Here is a 15,747-nt window from a genome sequence, read left to right on the forward strand (position 1 = left end):
GGGGCGCGGCTGCCCGCGCTCAGGGTCTTCCCGCCACTGGCCCGCGGCTCTGAGTCGTCCTCAGGAGAGATGCTTCCCCTCCCCAGGGGTCCTGGAGGGGCTGCCTCCTAGATGAGAAGCCTGGACCACAGTGCGTTCAGTGGCCTTGACCCCAAGTCCCTTCTTCCCTCGACAGTGAATTAGGGCCTCAGGGTGTGGGTCGGGGGCCGGGTGACCTTTCTCTCTCCCACACCCTGTCCCCAGTGTGCCGGGGTCCTGTCCTCGGGTGCTGTAGCACCAGGGTCGGACTGTTCTGAAAATCTCATGAGGACATGGGGACAAATGAGGCCGTGGAGCTCACTGGGACGGTCTGCAGCCTCCCAGCCCCCACCCCACCCCACCCCAAGCCCCCACGCCCCTCCACGCACCCCACCCCAGGCAGGGGGGCTGAGACGGCCTCGGAGTCTTGGACAAGTGTCCGGCCCTTTGCGGCCTGAGCTCTGCAGAGATGTGGACAGCGTCCCCGGCTCCTCTGGGCCTCTGCCTCCCCAACTGCAGCTCTTTCCTGGCTGGTCCTGGAACTTCCTAGTGGATGGAGGGGCTTCCCAGACCAGGAGCAGGGGAGGCTGAGCGGGCAGGTGAGTGGCCCGCTGCCCACGTGGGGACTCTTTCCCCTTAGGGAGGCCCTGCCTGCAGGACATTCCTTCCTGCCTGGACGGCTCCCCAGGGAGGGCATCGGTCTGGAGATAATGCTGCCTGAACCCCGGCCAGAATTTTAGTGGGGTTGGGGGCAGCTGACAGTCGGCCGTGGAGACCGGGCAGGGCCCCGTGCCAGCACCCCGTCTGGGCCCCACAGGGCCCCCCGTGGCGCGCATGCACAGGGTGGGGGCGTCCCACCCTGCTCTGCACCTCCGCTGGGAATTCTCTGTAATAAAAGGTCACCAGGACTGGCACATTGTGATTGGGGGGGGGGGCTGGGGGAGGGAGGAAGCAGGTACCAACTGCTCCCGGGCATGGGGTTTTGCTTTGAGAGGTGATAATACTTAATCGTGATGGTTGTGTGACCTTGTAAATATACTAAGAACCAGGGAACTACGCACACTGTAAATGGGTTAACTGTATGGTGTACGAGTTACAGCTCGATCCAGTTGTGCGAAAAGATCTGTATTGACCTTGACCCTTGGCTCACATCTTGTGAAGGTCGTATTCCTGCCACCCTCCCCCCGTTCTCTCTCTCTAAATCAATAAATGAAATCTTAAAAGAAAGAAAGAAAGGAAAGAAAAGGAAGTTCCTTTTGACTCCTGGTTTGAGAGATGTTGGCTTTATCAAACACATTTTTTTTCTGTACCTAATAAGATGATTGAATGGTACCCTCCTTTCATTTCTCAATGCGGTGAACCGAACACTGTGCTCCTCCAGGGTTAAGCCAAACATGCATTTCTGGATAAATTGTATCAATAGTTGCACGTGATATACTGTATTTTTTTGGTGTGTGTGTGTGACAGGGACAGAAAGAGACACAGAGAGGGACAGACAGGAAGGAGGGAGAGAGATGAGAAGCATCAATTCTTTGTTGCAGCACCCTTAGCTGTTCATTGATTGCTTTCTCATATGTGCCTTGACTGGGGTGGAGGGAGGGCTACAGCAGACCAAATGACCCCTTGCTCAAGCCAGCGACCCTGGGCTCAAGCTGGTGAGCCTTGCTCTAACCAGATGAGTCCGTGCTCAAGCTGGTGACCTTGGGGTTTCAAACTTGGGTCCTCCACATCCCAGTCCGATGCTCTATCCATTGCACCACCGCCTGATCAAGCTATATATATATATATATATTTTATTATTATTGTTATTGATTGAACCTGACCAGGCAGTGGCGTAGTGGATAGAGTGTAGGACTGGGATTCTGAGGACCCAGGTTCAAAACCTCGAGGTCGCTGACTTGAGCATGGGCTCACCATCTTGAGTGCAGGGTCGCTGGCTTGAGCCCAAGGTCCGCTGGCTTGAGCAAGGGGTCACTGGCTCAGCTGGAGCCCTCCCTCTCCGTCAAGGCACATATGAGAAAGCAATCAATGAACAACTGAGGTGCCGCAACGAGGAATTGATGCTTCTCATCTCCCTAGCTCCCTTCCTGTCTCTCTCTCTCTTTAGCAAAAAAAAAGAGAAACAGACCCTGGCTGGTCCCCTGAAAGTTTTCGGGGCCCCAGTCTGATCACAGCCGCCCCGAGAGGGCCGCTCCTAACTCCTAGACGCACAGATTGGTTCTGCTTGTTCTAGAAGTTTGTAAAAATTGGACTCATATGTGCGCCACCTTCTGTGCCTCTTCTCCCCCTGCGGCTCAGAGCTGAGCTGGTGAGCTGCGTGCATGTGGCTGTGCTTGTGAGCTGTCTCCGCGTGGCCACAATGTTTCGTCTTCCCTGCTGTGCAGAGCTCAGCGACGACGCGGGGGGTCCATGACACCCTCCCCACCCCTCCACGCACGTGAGTTAGTTCTGCACTGGTTTCTAGTTCGAGGGGTTTGGGGACCAGCGTGTTCAGGCTTCTGGAGGGCACAGGCTCCTCCCCTCTCAAGTAGGAATCTGGGGGTGGAATTTCTGCTCATCGTAGAAGCACGTATTTGGCATGAATTAGTCTGTGTCACCCAGTGGTTTTCTGGAATGGCTGTACCTTGTGAAACTCCCGCCTGCCGTGGGCCAGAAGGACAGCGCTTCATTCCCTTGTCCCCACCTGACGGTCCCATCTTCCCCCTCGAACAAACCCAGGGGCGTGTGGGTCGTTCACATGCGCCTTGTTCTTCTGTCCACCCCGTAGGCTCCACTCACGGTTCACGGGCAGCTTCGCGAGGGGAGTCTCTTGCCCTAGAGGACAAACGGCTTGCAGGGGGCCGGATGGGGACTGAAGCCAGATTTCTCCGCTCCTGGTTGTCGCTGCTGCTCACGCTGGCGGGGGGGGGGGGGGGGGGGGGCCCTGGGGAGGAGCTCGGTGGTCCCAATGCGAAGCGGGGATGAGCTGAGCCTGCTCCTCCCCTTGAACCTGTCCGGCAGGGCAGGTGATGACATCTGCCCCAGTCCATTGTCTCGTCACTGAGGGCAGCCTGCACGGAGCTCCGCCTTCTCGTGGGAAGGCCCGGGGGAGGTTTGGTGAAGAAGGAACCCCCGCCCCCCAGAACTGAACTCTGAAGGCTCTGTGGCGTGTCTGGTGGGGAGACTCAGGGCACGGCTTTAGTGGAGTCGGCTGCCCGTGAGCGGTCCAGCCCCTGGCCCTCCTGGCTGAGTCTGAGGGCTCATGACCATGACCTCCAAGGCTCCCAAGCTCCTCGTCTGTTAAATGGGCTGGTGTCCATGCCCGCCTGGAGGGTGACGTGAGCCTGGCACAGGGCAAGAGGGGCACAGGCTTCGACTGGCTGCCTCGGCCCCAGGGGAGGCTCCGATGAAGGCCTGGTGCAGCTAGGGGGGGGGCGGGGGCAGGAGAAGGAGAGCATTCTTCCCGTGAGCCTCTGGCATCCGGCGTCTGGGTGGGGCCTGGACGGGGAGACAGGCTGCCCCCCCACCCCCACCGGAGCCAGCCGGCATGTTGTTTTGTTCAGTCAGAGCCACGGATGCCCTGGGAACAAGGCCCCTTTGTCTGGCTCGGGGTCCGCCCGCTCCCGGGGCCTGAATTGCGGGTCAGATCGCAGGCTGGCCTTGCAGGGGGAAAGGCCGGGGCTCCCTCTGTTAGATGGGGGACCAAGGCAGAGAGGACAGAGGCTCGTCCGGAGATCTCGGTCTGTTGGCAGTGGAGGCAGGACTCGAACCCGGCTCCCTGACCCGCCAGTGCAGTGCCCCCCCACTCTACCCTAGTGTGAGCCCTGCGTCCCTCCCCGGGTCTGGGCTGGAGCAAAGAATGTGCTGGGGAGGGGGTCCCCGAAAGCACAGTGAGTGCTGTAAAGGCCCCACTTGCCTCTGTCCACCCCTCTGTCTACCCCACCCTCCCACAGAGGCTTAGGGGAGGGGCCTGTGCAGACACATTCCTGGCCACAGGAATGTGAGTGTGAACAGAACAGCCATGGTCTTGGTCCTCATAGACCCAACTGTCCACTGGCAACGGCTGATGAGCCTGCTGACCGTCATGGCGCAGGAGCAGTGCCCTGAGACAGAGCGCACGGGCACGTGGGCCCTGCAGTCTGCATGGGGAGAAACCGGGAGGTCTCCCTGGAGGAAGTGACATTTTGGCTGAGACCTGCAAGCTGAGAAAGAAGCGTCCAGGCAAGGAGGTGGAGTCAGTGGGGAGAAGAGGGGTTTTACTGGCAGGTACCACAGCACAGGCAGGAGCTGGAAGGTGGCCCAGAGCAGGATGTGGGCGAGCAAGTTGGGGGAAGCGCGGTGGGCGCGGAGGGGAGGGGAGCTTGTGAGAGGAGGGAGATGCTCCTATTGAATGGAGGTTCAGACCGCAGCCAAACCACTGTCGGACTCGCAGGCCAGGCCCAGGGGTGTGGGCTGTGCTCTGAGGCCCCCAGGGGAGCCCCGCAGAAGGGGCTATGAGGCAGAGTCACACGGCCAGGCTAGTGGTTGCGAAGAAGAAAAAAACAAGGGCAGAGGACAGAGCAGAAGTTTCACAAGAGAGGAAATGCAGGTGGCCAAGGAAGGCACGTCCAGCTGGTCCCTGTGCGTGACACAGGGGACGCCGTCAGCTGCAACCACGCCGAGCCGACGCCGTTCTGCATCAAGGAGGCCTGTTAACAGCGGTGAGTGAGGAGGGCCAGCCCTCACCAGCCGCTGGAGGGAACGCTCGCAGGTACACACTCTGCAATCCCAGTTCAGCAGGAGCCGTCAACTTGAACGCCCGCAACCCTGTGACTCAGCACCCCTCCCCCCTCCCCCGCCTCCTGGATGCTCATCCTCGGGAACGGATACAAACGTCACCGGGAGACGCACAGCAGCATTATTTGTACGAGGAAGGGGAGCACCAGGACACCTACAGCTCTACGTCGTGCTGGAGTCAGTCAGGGGGCCATTATTCCTGCCGGGAGACACCACGGGGCGCTCTCATCCACGCCGTGGGGGACGCGACGGGGATGTCTGTTTTCATTCATCCAGTTCAAAAAACAGCTCAGACTACATAACAGCCTGGGGGTGCATCACAGAGCGGGTCATGCGTTTAAGGAAACTGAGGATTTCTGCACGGAGTGGCCTCTGCCTTTCCCGGACCCGTTTTCTGGTATTTCCACACACGGTTCTAACAGAACCGGTCACTGGGCTCCGGTCACTGGGCTCCGGTCACGGCCTCTCCTCCTGGCTTCACATTTTTGCAATGGGTGTAACCTGCTTGTTGTGTGATTACTCACTAACCCCAGGCAACGACTTTCCCATCAGACCTGGCGTCTGGTCCGCTGGCCTCCTGGCCTCTGAGTCAATGTCAGAGTGAGAGCTGGGAATTTCTGGGTTCTCATTGGCTGGACTGGTTGGGGCATTCTTAGCTGAGAGCCAATCACTGACAAGCTCGATGAAGTTCCCTTGTGCCTGTTTGGGATTTCACAGAGAATATGGTGTGTGTGTGTGTGTGTGTGTGTGTGTGTGTGTGTGTGTGTGTGTGTGTTTAAATGTGTGATACTATCTGGCAGTGTCTGAATCTGGTGTAGAAGAAGTTGACTTCAAACCCAGGGCTGCAAACTCACTTGCCCTGTTGTGGACGTTCACGGATTTCTCTCCATCCTCTGCCTACAGCCCCCCATTTCCATTTAGAGGTTCACCCCATCCCATCCAGCTTTTGGGAGAGCATACATACAACCTAGGCTGAGCAGCCAGCCCATTCCCCTTGCTGAAGTGGCCTGGGTCAGGCCCGGGCACCTTGCCAATCGGAGAGAAACATCAGAGCGGTGGACAGGTGCTTCATTTTGTCTGGAGGTGAAGGGTTGTGGGCTGGAGCTCAGGGGACTTGGGTCATCAGAAGAGGTGCTTTGATGGACAATGGAGGGGCGGGGAGGAGACCTGAGGGACAAAGGGGGAGAAACGTGTCCTTGGAGACATTTGAGCGCCTAGATCCAGCTCTGCCTGTAGTCCACCTCTCTCCTCTACTCTGTCACGATGGATTCACTCTCTCTCTTTTGTGGCTTAAGCCTCTTTGAGTCAAGCTTTCTGTGACTTGCATCAGAAAGGCCAGACCTGCTCTTCTTCCCAATGCATCAGTAACACCCCCTGAGCCAGAAACGAGGGAGTCACCCCTGGCTGCCAACATCACACCAGTCCTCGCAGTGTCTCTGCTCGGTGTCCCTCTAATCCAGGGGTCCCCAAACTTTTTACACTGGGGGCCAGTTCACTGTCCCTCAGACTGTTGAGGGCTGGACTATAAAAAAAACTATGAACAAATCCCTATGCACACTGCACATATCTTATTTTAAAGTAAAAAAACAAAATGGGAATACAATATATATATATATATATATTTTTTTCATTTTCATTTTTCTGAAGCTGGAAACGGGAGAGACAGTCAGACAGACTCCCGCATGCGCCCGACCGGGATCCACCCGGCACGCCCACCAGGGGCGACGCTCTGCCCACCAGGGGGCGATGCTCCGCCCATCCTGGGCGTCGCCATATTGCGACCAGAGCCACTCTAGCGCCTGGGGCAGAGGCCACAGAGCCATCCCCAGCGCCCGGGCCATCCTTGCTCCAATGGAGCCTTGGCTGCGGGAGGGGAAGAGAGAGACAGAGAGGAAAGTGCGGCGGAGGGGTGGAGAAGCAAATGGGCGCTTCTCCTGTGTGCCCTGGCCGGGAATCGAACCCGGGTCCTCCGCACGCTAGGCCGACGCTCTACCGCTGAGCCAACCGGCCAGGGCCCGGGAATACAATATTTAAAATAAAGAACAAGTAAATTTAAATCAACAAACTGACCAGTATTTCAATGGGAACTATGCTCCTCTCACTGACCACCAATGAAAGAGGTGCCCCCTCCAGAAGTGCGGCGGGCCGGATAAATGGTCTCAGGGGGCCACATGCGGCCCGCGAGCCGTAGTTTGGGGACCCCTGCTCTAATCCTACCACATCCCCACGCTGCCACCCTTGTCCAAACTGCGTCAGCCCCGCCTGGACTCTAGGACCAGCCTCCTCTGTTAAAATCCTGCCACGGCTCTCAGAATCAACACCAAATTCTTCCTGCACCCACCACGGCCCCGGGTCCTCTCTTCCCTGGCCCCTTCCTTCAGCGGACTCCTCAGCTTCCCGGGCACTAACTTCCTTTCCTTACGGACTTCCTGTGTGTCAGGCCATCCCTGCAGAATTCCTTCCCGCCTGTCCCTCGCTCATTCCTCAGGAAACCCAACGAGGCAGGCACGACTGTCCCCACGACATTGTCGAGAAGGAGGCGAGGCCCAGCGGGGTCCGGAGCGCCTTGGAGTCATCATGCTGCTAGCACCCCAGGCGTTCTGGCCCCGGCCTCCACGGGCTGACCACCGCCCCGCACTGCCTCCCCAAACTGTCTCTCCGGGGCAGCTCTGACTGCTTGCTTTCAGTTTCTTTCTGAGTGTGGGCTCCACCGTGGGCGGAGGGGGCTCCGCCCTCCTCACGTGGGCGGAGGGGGCTCCGCCCTCCTCACGTGGGCGGAGGGGGCTCCGCCCTCCTCACGTGGGCGGAGGGGGCTCCGCCCTCCTCACGTGGGCGGAGGGGGCTCCGCCCTCCTCACGTGGGCGGAGGGGGCTCCGCCCTCCTCACGTGGGCGGAGGGGGCTCCGCCCTCCTCACGTGGGCGGAGGGGGCTCCGCCCTCCTCACGTGGGCGGAGGGGGCTCCGCCCTCCTCACGTGGGCGGAGGGGGCTCCGCCCTCCTCACGTGGGCGGAGGGGGCTCCGCCCTCCTCACGTGGGCGGAGGGGGCTCCGCCCTCCTCACGTGGGCGGAGGGGGCTCCGCCCTCCTCACGTGGGCGGAGGGGGCTCCGCCCTCCTCACGTGGGCGGAGGGGGCTCCGCCCTCCTCACGTGGGCGGAGGGGGCTCCGCCCTCCTGCTGGGCCCCCCAGCGGGACGCGCGCAGTGCCAGGCGCGGAGTAGAGGGACCCCCTGGAAAGGTTGGTTGAGCGAGTGATGTTAGCCGATAGTCACTAAGTGCGCACCCTGCGCGAGCCGCCACCTCTCAAGCCCCTGTGAACCCCGCTCACCCAACCCTTGCCAGGGCTCGCTGAGGCCGCAGCTGTGTTACCTGGGCACCGAGAAGACCAGCTCTGCGGGTATGTGGCAGGGCTACAACGCAGACCCAGGTGGCCTGCTCGGGCCTGGGCTGTGACCGCATTGTCCCTGCACGGGTGGGTGGATGGAGGGATGGGTGCGGAGGCCACGTGACAACAGGGGTCACGGGGAGTGGCGGTCAGGGCTGTGACCATGGTGGGAGGTGGAGGCAGGCTCCCGGGAGAGCTGGGCGGGCTGGAGAGAGACCAGAGGGCCGCTCGGCGCAGACGGGCCAGCCTGCCTGCGATGAGTCCCTCACCCGGTGGGGTCAGAGAGGCTGCGCTGCATGCTTGGCTGGGCCGCTGAGGGACCCTGCGGTCACTCCCAAGTAACGGCCTCCAGCTCGGGTGACGTTACCTGAAGTTCAGGTTGGCACGTGCAGAGGAGGCTGAGGTCACGTGCTCGGCCCTGGCCCTGCCCTGGGAGAGGGACAGGGGGAGCCGGCCACAGGGGGAGCCGGCCACAGGGGGAGCCGGCCACAGGGGGAGCCGGCCACAGGGCGAGCTGGCCACAGGGGGAGCCGGCCACAGGGGGAGCTGGCCACAGGGCAGCGGGGGGCCCTGGCCGAGGGTGAGCGGCACCGTCAGGACGGTCAGAGGGGAGGGCCAGAACCCGAGAAGGGAGGCCCCGCTCTGTGTGAACAGCTCTTTTCTCTCAACACGTAGAGCCGGCTCTGGGAATGGAAGGGCTGCTCACCTGCCTCTCCCCAGGGCTGGACTCCCGACCGGACCCCTTCCTCCGGGCTCAGCGGAGCGGGGCGGACCTGGGCTCCTTCTGCCCCGGGAAGGGGGTTCTGGGCTCTGTCTGCTTGTCTTGCTTTTACCCAGTGGGGCCCAAGGGCCTCCGAGTTTGAAGAAAACACTGCTTGCTGAGCAGGGGCCCCTGAGGCCAATGCTTTGGACTGGGACACCCACCCTGAAGAGTTGGGGTGGTGTGGGGTGGGGACAGGGGACCCACACAAGCTGCCTGGTGAAGCAGAGAGACCTCAGCTGTGAAATGGGGTACATAGTATCTAATCTCCAGTATGGTGGCAAGGGTGCAAGAGGGGGGTTACACTGTAGCTTCAGAAACTGTACACCACAGCGAGGACTGTTTCAGCTGCCATCTGTATCACGATGCTCGTCTGGGTCTGCCAAGAAGCCCGAACTAACTCTGCCAAGGTGGGATTAGATACGCCAGGAGATCAGAGGGGAAGGGAGCCGGGAGGCAGGAAGAGGCCAGAGCCGGGCGGCCCAGACACTCGGGACAGGGCAGAGGGAGGAAGGGGGGCTGGGGAGGAAGAGTCCCAGAACGTGGCACGTTTCCAAACAGCTCCGGCCAGGACGACAGGGAGCCCGCAGCCCCCTGTGCACCGGGGGAATCCGGGGTCTCTCTGGAACGGCATTCGCAGTGAGAATGGAAATGAAAGGGGTGTCTCACAGGGTGATCCGATCACAAACGCCTCACTGGGCAGGTCACAGTGGGTAGTCATGCCCTGGGCATGGAACTTCTTTACTGGAAAGCTTATCTTTTCCCTAAGCTGAGCCCTGTCCGTTTTTGTTTGTTTAAATTGAATTTATTGGGGTGACCCTGGATAAGATGATTATACAGGTCCCAGGGGCCCAGTTCTACAATAGATCTCTGTACACCATGCTGTGTGGTCACCCTCCCAGGTCAGGTCTTCGTCCACCACCATGTATCCCCCACCCTTTCCTCTACCTCCCCCCCAACTCCTCCCCCCAATCACCACACTGTTGTCCTTGTCATGAGTGTTCTGTCTGTTTGTTTGTTTGCGTGTTTAATTTTTAGCGAGACACAGAGTGGAACAGATAGACACAGACAGACAGGAAGGGAGAGAGATGAGAAGCATCCACTCATAGTGGTGGCACCTTCGTTGTTCATTGATTGCTTCTCATACATGCCTTGACTGGAGGGGGGGCTCCAGCTGAGCCAGTGACCCCTTGCTCAAGCCAGCGACCTTTGGGCTTCAAGCTAGCGACCATGGGGTCGTGTCTATGATCCCACGCTCCAGCCGGCGACCCCGTGCCCAAGCCGGATCAGCTCCCACTCATGCTAGCAATCTGGGTGCTCACCATCCCAGATCGATGCTCTATTCACTGTGCCACCACCTGGTCAGGCCATGAGTTTTTTTTCTTTCTTTCTTTTGTCCTTTTTTGCTCCATCCCTCCACCTCATCCTCAGCTTCCGCCCCTACAGCTGTCAGCCCGCTGCCTGTGCGTGAGTCTGTCTCTATTTTGCTTGACCTCTCCTTCTAATAACACCTTTTAAAGTGTACAAGACATAAGCTTAATGATCCTATAATTTGATCTTGCCTTCTCCCACTTCTATGTCATCTTCCTCATATGCCCTCCTTAATTCCAAATGCATAAAAGAATTTGCAAAACTGTCATTCTCCAGAACTTTTGAGATCCTGCTCCCTGGGCATATATCCTCGGTTTAGCTCAAATAAACTCATAAAAAAAATTCTCTGAAAGTTTGGATATTTCCACTGTGCTCTGTTCTTGGTTGGGAGGTTTGGGCGGGGGTGGGGTGGGGGTGGGGATGGAACTGAGCTTAAGGTGGAAGATCTAGAGGGAGGACAGTCACCCTGCTGCTTGGAGCATCTCGTGCCACCTTCATCATCATCATCCTAAAAGCCTCAGCACTCCAGGGCTGGTTGGGTAGAGCTTTGTCAGGTAACCCAGAGCTATTTGGAGCCTCAGAAGCTGAAGTTTGTTATTTAAACAGAGGTGTGTTTTTCCATCCCACATTCTTAGAAGGGGGTGCTTCCAGAAATTACTGTAAATTCCTGCCTCATAACAAGGCAGTGTAGGATGGGGTAGCCGGAGACCTTGGGGTTGGATTCGAGGACAGCGATAAATGAAGGACGGATGGACGTTGGATGGATGGATGGATGGAAGGATGGAAGGAAGGAAGGAATGATTGAAAAAAGAATGGGAAACTCATAACAAAACAAAACGGTAGCCGACCAAATGGGAGATGATATATTCACAGACAAGAGTGCTGATAAGGAGTTAATGTCCAACACATATAAAGAACTCACAAAACTCCACAATAAACAGGCAAACAATCCAATTAAAAAATGGGGAGAGGATCTGAACAGACACTTCTCCCAAGAGGACATACAAATGGCCAACAGATATATGGAAAGATATATGAAAAAGATGCTCATCTTCACTAGCTATTTGATAAATGCAAATCAAAACTGCAATGAGATACCACCTCACACCTGTGAGACTGACTATTATCAACAAGACAGGTAATAAGAGTTGGAGAGGCTGTGGAGAAAAAGAAACCCTCATTCACTGCTGGTGAGAATGTAAACTGGTGCAGCCATTAAGGAAGAAAATGGCCCTGGCCGGTGGGCTCAGTGGACAGAGTGTCAGCCCGGTGTATGGATGTCCTGTGTTTGATTCCTGGTCAGGGGCACACATGAGAAGCGACCATCTGCTTCTCTCCCCATCCTTCTCTTCCTTCTCTCTCTCTTCCCTTTCTGCAGCCAGTGGCTCTATTGGTCAAGCATCAGCCTCAGGTGCTAAAAATAGCTTAGTACTCGAGCATCAGCCCCCAACAGGGTTGCTGGAGACTGCCTCACTATCTTTTCTCCTCTCAACTAAATTAAAAAGAAAAAGAAAAATGGCCAATATGGATCTCAAAAAAATGTAGCAGAAAGAGTGTTTATTAGAATTTAATTGGGAGCACACATAAATACATTTGTGCGTGTATGTACACTGTGGATGAAAAAGGGGCCACGTGCTGCCCCTGACGAGCTCAGAGGCGCTTGCACGGTGGCCTTGCACACTCAGAGACCCAAAGTAACCACGCGTAGCGGCCTGACGTGAACACTTTCTGACTAAAAGCAGTTCCTGGTGGGGAGTCCTGTCCTGGGCCAGTACTTTTCTCTCACAGTGGTCCATGCTGACCTTAACTGAGCCTGTCTGTGGTCTTTGTAGCGATGATAATATATACTTTTTTTTTTGTATTTTTTCTGAAGCTGGAAATGGGGAGAGACAGTCAGACAGACTCTCGCATGCGCCCGACCGGGATCCACCCAGCACGCCCACCAAGGGCGACGCTCTGCCCACCAGGGGGCGATGCTCTGCCCCTCCAGGCATTGCTCCACCGCAACCAGAGCCACTCCAGCGCCTGGGGCAGAGGCCAAGGAGCCATCCCCGCTCCAATGGAGCCCGGCCGCGGGAGGGGAAGAGAGAAACAGAGAGAAAGGAGGGGTGGGGGCGGAGAAGCAAATGGGCGCTTCTCCTATGTGCCCTGGCCGGGAATCGAACCTGGGTCCCCCGCACACCAGGCCGACGCTCTACCGCTGAGCCAACTGGCCAGGGCCGATAACATATACCTTTAACATCTACAATAACATGCCTTTGGAATGTAAAAGTAATCTTTCAGAAGACACTGTCTCCCGCGGGAGCAGACCACAGAACCTCTCAAAACTCCACAAGTTACTGTTACCTTGTTAACTCTCCCATAACCACCAATGGGAAATGAATCTGTGTCTCTATACAGTTCACTTTTTATCCAGTCCCAGAGATTTCCCCTCCCCATTGCCTTTTCTCACCTCCCTCATCTGTCACCAGTGGATTTCATGTCACCTCCTTCTGTCCTCCCCTTTGATTCTGACGTCTAACACGAGAGGCGAAAACACCATTTTTCTTTTTTTTTTTTGGAGCATTTTTCTCAATCCATTGAGAGACTTTGCTTCCGGGCAGTTGTTCAGTCTGGCTCAAATAAACTCATGAAAATTCTTACGGCTTTGAGCGTTTCTCAGGCTGACAATCCCTGCAGGACAGGAGTGGCTGGAAGAGAGGCTTTCGTGAAGGTCGCTTTGCTGGTGTTGAATGTTTTACTATTGTTATTTCCTAACTGATGCCTTAAAATCAGTGTCAGCCTCTCCCATTTCACAGGATGGGGAAACGGAGGCTCAGTGTGGGCAAGAACCTTGCTGGGACCGGCCCCGCCCCATCTTTCAGCTGTCCTGGGGGGCCCTTGCTTTCAGCTCCTTGGGGCTTCTCCCTGTGGCCAGAGGCAAATCGCTTCCCACGCTGGACGCTGGACGGCTCCCCAGGGAAGGGACTCTGAGATCCTTCAGCCTAGTTTCCCAGCCCAGTCCCTGAGCTCAGCACCCCTGCCCCCCACCCCCTTGCTTACCCCCCTCTGCCAGGAAAGCGGGACCAAACAGCTAAGGCTGGGCCAAGTCTTGTCCAGGGTGATCAGAACCCTTCTGAAGTGCCAGAAATTTCATCACAGCCGGAGAGAGGGGCTGGGGGTGAGTCACGAAATCTGTGGGGCCATAGGAGGTAGGGAGCTAATCACTCCCAGATGGGCGGCATCAGGCCGGGCGGCTCTCCCGGAATCAGCAGACAGCTTGGGCAAGTGTGGAGAAACCCTGGCGTGAAAAAAAAACCCAACAAAACTGTGACGGTTTCCCTCTACCTCCCTCTCCACACACCCCACTCCCTGGGCTCCAGCCCCTCCAACCATCTGCCGAAGGGGCCGGGCCCCTCTGCACAGCCCTGCGGATGGGGAGGGGGCCCCTGCCTCCGGCACGAGCTCCACTTCCTCCTGTGCGGGGGGAGGCGGCACGCTCTGCAGTCACGCCCCCCGGGGCTGAGGCCCTCTTTGCCCCTGAGCCTCAGTTTCTTTGTCTGTAAAACGGTGACAAAACACCTAGCGCCTCATGGTGAGAATTAAATGGATTAATCGATGTAGGGTGCCTATTAAAATGCTAGGCACACAGTGTATGGTGAGAAAAACACACCCAGTTTCTTCCTCCTCATGCCAATCACGGTCTCACTTATTTAAGGCAAAGCCCTTTTGGGGAGAGTCTGAGCATCATACAATGCTGACCCCCCAATACCTAACCCCCGTGTCCGAAGAGGGCCTGGGACGTGCAGGCTCCAGACTTGGGAGGTAACACTGTTGCCCGTCATCAATGAAACAGATTAGCGGAGACTTGGGTGTGAGTAATAAAACTCCAGCTTGGAATTGGCCGAAGCCCCGGAGGGGCTTTATTTACTGACCCTTGTAACTGAAAGATCCAGGGGGCAGGGCGGCGTTCAGCGGAGCTATCATCAGGTGCTCACAGGCCGTGTCATCAGAAAGTCCCCTCTCCTCCTCGCTCTCCTCCCCCGGGGCCTCCACCCACCCTGCCCTGCCGTCCTCAGAACCCGCTTCATTCTCCACAGGTTTTCCTAAGTGTGTGCATGTGTGCGTGTGTGCATGTGTGTGTGTGCATGTGTGCGTGCCTATGTGCCACAGGCAGCAGGAACAGTGAGCATTAAACAAGGGGTCCCTCCCCTCAGTCACAAGCCCTTCTCTGGACGGAACACTCTCGCGGATCAAACCTGGGCCAGGTGCCCACCCAGCAGGGGGGAGGCTGAGCTCCGTGGAAGGAGCCTCCTGAAGCTGGAATGGAGAGGGGGCTCTGCAGTGGAGACTCGGGCTGGCGGCTGCAGCCGGGCGCAGGGGTGGGACGAGCCACAGCTGCCGACCACGCCAGCCTCTCCCCCGGCTCTGAACCACGACTCCCGGGCAGGTGGGGTGCCAGGCTGCCCAGCGGACCCTCCGAGGCGGCTACTGAAGAGGCCGGTGGTCAGCTGCTGTAACAAAGAGACCCCAGAGGACAACAGCTTAGCGTATTTGAGAGCTTATTTCTCTTTCACGTGAAGGTCCAAGCCGGGTACGATGGCTCTGTCCGCTCGCGGACTCCTTCCACCCACGCGCACACAAGGTGTCCACTCCAGCTCAGTGTCCACTCCAGCTCAGTGTCCACTCCAGCCCGGTGTCCACTCCAGCTCGGTGTCCACTCCAGCCCGGTGGCCACTCCAGCTCAGTGTCCACTCCAGCTCGGTGTCCACTCCAGCTCGGTGTCCACTGCCGGGTCCTCGTGGTCACCAGTGGGGTGGGGCGGACTCCATCGCTTCTGCTCCTGCTCGATGGCCTTAAACGTTCATGGTCCTACCTGGCTGCTAGGGAGAGTGGGAGGATGTCTTTAGCCAGGCCGACACGGGTCTGGGTCACGTTCTGTAGTGACTTTCCTGACCCGCAGAGTGGGGGTGACTGGAGTTTCTGCCCCAGGGGGTACAGCGTTCACGGTAGGTGCGCAGGCGCGGGGGGGGGGGAGTTCCGGATGTATAATCAGCTTCCGGTTGGGCTGAAGAGCAGGGTGCTGAGGGGTACGGGCAGGAGAGGTGGGACCTATAGTCTGAACCCCGTTCTCCCCACTAGCCAGCTGTTCCCTTGGCCTCAGGCCTGGGGTGTGCCCATCGGTATGCAGCCCACTGCTGGGGGCAGTGACAGCGGGGAGAGGCCTGCTTAGACCCTGGGGCTCAGGGCATCTGAGCAGCGTCAGTGTAAGAAATGTCCGAACCTGTAAAGGATATTTGTAGGTTTATGTCAGCCGAGTGCTGACAGGACACCCTGAGGAGCAAGGTCTCGAATGCTCCCCACACTGAGAGTCTGCCGTTTCTCTGATGCGTTTGGGATTCAGGGGAGAACCCAGGAAGACAGCATGGAGGCGGCGGAAAGCAGGGCAGGGACTGGATTACAGGATAGCCAGTGAGACTAG

The sequence above is a fragment of the Saccopteryx leptura genome, chromosome 8 (assembly GCF_036850995.1).
Source record: "Saccopteryx leptura isolate mSacLep1 chromosome 8, mSacLep1_pri_phased_curated, whole genome shotgun sequence".
Classification (NCBI taxonomy): Eukaryota; Metazoa; Chordata; class Mammalia; order Chiroptera; family Emballonuridae; genus Saccopteryx; species Saccopteryx leptura.